Here is a 4998-nt window from a genome sequence, read left to right as displayed (position 1 = left end):
ATCTGAGGTACGAAGAGAAAGATCTCTTTTTTATGACTTCCACTTATCGATCCCGGCCCGGAAAAGTGACCGACCAGGGCCCTATTGATGAATGAAAGAAAGGGTTTATGAGCCCTAGCCCTGTAAGCCCACACCTGTGTAGAGTAGATCGTTCAACACCTGCGGCACAAACCCATTTTTGACCTATTGGTCCTAGTATCATAGGCGACCGAACGGCCGCCCCCTAATTACTAGACCAACCCGCTATAATAATTCCATAAACACCTAGCGAAGATATGGCAAACAAATAAAGTAGCCCTATGTTCGGATCTGACAATACCATACCATAATCAAAAGGTACAACGGCCCGAGCGACCAGACTTAACATAAATGTAGCCACTGGAGCCATTCTAAAAAGGGAGAAATTTGCACTACTTGGTGAAAGAGGTTCTTTTAGAATCAATTTCAAACCATCTGCTAGAGGTTGTAACAATCCGAACGATCCCACTACATCAGGACCCTTTCGACGTTGCACAAAAGCCATTACTTTACGTTCAGCTAGCACTAAAAAGGCTACTCCTAGTAGAAGTGGTAGAATTATTCCAAGTATTTCAGCTGGGACTGCTATGTACGTTTTCGATTTTCTATTCACTCATGATCTGGCCTGGTCGACCCGATCATGATATTTCACTCATGATCTGGCCTGGTCGACCCAATCATGATATTAATGGATCGGACCTTTTCTCGAAAAACACCGGATCCCGAGAAGAGTTGAAGATGGTGCTCGAATCCTCTTACCTTACTTCGAATGGAAGCTTAGCCCGCCTCACTTGCTTTCTTTACTGCATAAGGGCATAAACGAAGTCAACGGATTTCCTTCTAACTAGCGGCTGAGAGTAAGCAAGCTACCTTCATTCAACAGATTTGTGGTTGAGTCAATAACATGCTCTGGGTCGGGAATCTTTGCTCTTCTCTTTTGCATTTCCGCTGCCAGCGTTCTTTTTTGTGTCCGTCCGTATCGCAAAGCTGGTCGACGCCAGCTGTAATGGTTGAAAATAGGGGGCCAACCAAGACCCCCTAATAAAGCTTTGTTCGATAAAGCAAACGATTCGTTCCGACAACTTCGGACCAGATTAACCCCTTTGAATTAGCCGATCTTACAAAATCGATCGGGCGGGCTGGTTGGGAAGGGGTTATTAGTGGAGAAAAGAATCAATCGCTGAGAGATAGATTCGACTATTTGGTCAGGACGAATGAGTGGCTGTGCAGCATGCTCCGGAGGAGATTGACCCTGAGAGTCAGTCCAGTCAGAAAGGGGAGGGCCCGCTGTCTAGACTGCATTTCGGGAGTTTGAACACCATCCCATTTCAACCAAAAAGACAACCCTGTCAAAGGTATCTAACCTTCCTTCCTTATGAGTGGAAATCCAATTCCGTTTTGTCTTTTTTGCATAAAAACCACCGGTAATATATATTATATAATATATATATGAATATTAATGAATTTGGAAACCCGTTCTTCCGACCATTTTTGAAAAGCGCATAGTTTCTCCTCAAAAAAGGACCTCTCCCGTCAGGGAGCGCATTAGATATTTACCTAAACCGGTAGGTAGGTCCTTGAGCAGATCCCACGTTAGCCCCAAGACGAGTAAATGCTTGAGCTTAAGTGAGAAGGGCCTCCTCCCCCCGCTGGTATTTTGCCTGTATGGTGTTTACCGGGGGGACCCTCGATCCGGAAGGTATGCCACTATCGGCTACTATCGAGATATACATGTCTGCCTCCCTTGAAAGCTCCTGGTGCTGCGACTATCACCGGTAAGTTGCGTCGGATCAACATCGGGATTAGAATCCACTGCAAAAGCAACTAAGTCAACGCCTATTTGCTCTGGATCTACTGGCCCGGACGCTTGAATCTATTCCACCGCAAACAACCGAATATACTACTGGCTTCCGCTGCTTCTGTTGTTATTGTTCTCACCTGTCACTACGCCACCTCAGCAGCTGGGACTGGAACTGCTTCCGCATCTGGCACTCCCCAACCTTTTCTATCGAGATTTAGAAGTAGGGCGAGTGTCTAAAGCCCGGGTTATCTCTCTGAATCAGCTTATTCACTGGACTGTTAAGCCATCGAGTCCTCTAGGGTTGATCGACCCGTTTCAAGAAGATTCATCCAAGACTAACGATCTCGTTAATTCTAAGGAGGAGCCCATTCCATAAGGAAGATGAGAGGAAGGCATACATAGTTGGCTGGTTATTTGTCTTTCCCATTCCTGCTGCTACTGAAGGTGCCCGGAATGAATGGATTCTCTGGTAGAGGGGAGTCGAGGTGGAATTCTTTGGTGGGCTGGCTTAAAAGAAGCCCCCAATTGCAATTGCAGTAGGAGTAGCTACTTGTTTCATGGCTTTAATTTGAGCTTCAGATCCTGAATCTCCATAAATGGGTATGACTGGTTAAGGTGACCTGCTTTCTTTGTGCGGCAACCGCAAGCCCACGGAGCGGTACTCTGGATTTGTTATAGCACCACCATTTCACAATATACATTGTCCGGGAAAGCTAGTCTTGGGATTGCTGTTTTATCCTACTGAAGCGAACATTATGAAAGTTGAGGCTTTACTCTAACGGGTCTGTTAAAGTCTCCTTGCTACGGCCTTTATTAATATCCCTAGCTCGGAGGGTTACTCGAATCTTTCGTTTTTGTACTCTATTCGTTCCTTGAAGGTCCAATTAATTAATAGTAAAGTAATGTTCGGACGGTTAGTGTCTGTTCTGCATGACTCTGGAACGTTATAGCTAAGGAGCGGATTTCAGGGTCCCTTGACTTGCCAAACGGTTTCCAGTATGCCTATACAGTCAATCTTTACACACATGATAGTGGCAGCCAGGTTATCGACGATTCTACAATAGGCGGCCGCTACCCGACTTAGCGAATCACTTCCAGGCTGGCATTAAATCGAGATCGCGCCAGTGTCTCTTGTGTGCCTCATTTATGCTGGTGGCATACCGTACCGTATTGTGCGGAACACTCACAAAAGCCGTGGCCTTCCGCTATGTTAGACCCTCCCCTAGAAGTACAATGGTGGGTCCCTCCGGAACTGGTAATCCCCGAAAGACTTTCAAGGAGCCTTGTTCAGCAGGTGCGCTGCAAGTATTCTTTCACAAGTTTGACGCAAGTCGTACTTCCCAGCCCTCTTAGCTACTTGTACTAACAAACTAGGGCGCTATACGGAAGTTCGTGCCTGCTTATCCCGGCTACAATAACTATCGAACAGCGATCCATCTGAAGAATGGCGCTTGTATATCCCTAGGCGTGGGTCTGTACTTTCCCCTATTAGAGAAGGGGGAGGTTTGGAACCCGAAAAGGAAGACATGATCCACATAATAAGACATCATAGCGCCTAGAGATACAGGTACGGTTCATCGCGTTACTTGTCCAAGCGTGTTGCCGTCTCGTCGGATATGCCATACTCAGATTTTGATGAGGTTAGGAACCATTTGCTGTTACCAGCATTGCTCATTATTAGGAAAAGCATTCCCGTTTATCGATTTTCATTAAGGTTACGTTGTCGCTTTCGCTTTAATAATGAATGATATGGAGTCCCTCAATATATATGGCACGCTTGACTAATAGTTTCCAAAGGGGTTTTCACCATCTATTTCTGCCTGAACTCTTCCCGAGTTTCCCTCCTAGCGAACGGGGAAAGCTTATCCCTCACTCGCATTCGCCTAATCGAGCAGAACGCCACTCGGCGATCATCCTACAACTGGTCCCGCCTATAGTTATAGTGTCGAAGACACAATCGATTTTGTTGTTCTTACGACGGTTGTCAAAGACCGGATCTTTACACTTCGCGACCCTCTCCGAGTATGTGCTTAGTGCAAGGCCTCATAGAACATAGAACAATGAAGTAATGTATCCATACGAGCTCCGGCCCTCAGCTGCTCGAATACAAAATCAACTTGTTCATTTATGTTACCTGTTGTGGACCTTCAACGTTTCACCTTTCATAGATCTGGGAAAGGCTGTTTTGGTTTGGGAAGAGTGACGTTGAGACTGGGCACGTGCGATAAGTAATAAAGAAAGCAAAGGGAAATCGGAGGAGTTAGAGCAGGGAACAATGGGCATCCCCGCCTGGAAAACAAACAGTAGAGTCAGGCGAAGGACCTGACGCAACTCTACTACCGCCTTTCCTACCAAAAAGCTAACCCAACCGAAGGAAATTACATAAGGTCTGGAAAGGGCTATAAAGAATCTCATTCCTTCCTCCCTTTCTTCCCCTGTTTCCGAGATCGATATAGCCCTCTCGAAACCTAGCTGTTAGAGTCGCATTTCCGGGCTAATATTCCACTTAATCCCCGAATGGTGAACCCTTCTCCTGCAAGGTATAGAACAACTAAGGTGTGGGCCCTGCTCGCTTTGGTTCTGCTTCTGTGGTGACCAAGAAGCAAGAGCTTGAGCTCAACCAGCCATTGATAATCACTTTTGTGGTTCCCAATCGGGAGGGAGATTCCGGTCCGGTGTAGGGGACACCTTCTTCATGATCTAGGGGTAGGGGTCCAATGTAGCCCGCGCTAAGCAGGGAGAGCTCCTCTTTGGTTCCATCTGTCCACATTCTTCCCTTCCATCCAGGGGAATTCGGGCTTGATTGTTCTGTGTAGTCGATTCGCTCAGTACCCTCCATAAACAGAGTCCATGAGCTCGGGAAGAGAAGTAGAGCCCTCGGTCAACCAAGAGAGGTCCAGCCCTTCCTGATCATTCATCATTCAATTCGTTGCGTTCTTCTTTCGAGCGGATCCGTCAGCTTCCAGCCACCCAACCAATCCTGTTGATCCTGACCTACAGAAAGGGGTGAATGAGGTAATCTCAGCCGCTTTACCGAGCGAGATGTAATTGAACTCGACCGATAGGGAGAGGGGAAGGAGAGGCTCCAGCACAGGTGGGTAAGGGCGAAGTCATCATAAGTGGTTGACTGGGCTTGGAAGGCAAATTCATCGTTTTTCGCTCGTCTTTCATGCGTGCCT

This window comes from Benincasa hispida, chromosome 9 (genome assembly GCF_027475165.1).
Source record: "Benincasa hispida cultivar pf3 chromosome 9, pf3_genome.v1.1, whole genome shotgun sequence".
NCBI lineage: Eukaryota > Viridiplantae > Streptophyta > Magnoliopsida > Cucurbitales > Cucurbitaceae > Benincasa > Benincasa hispida.
This window is presented reverse-complemented; position numbering follows the sequence as displayed.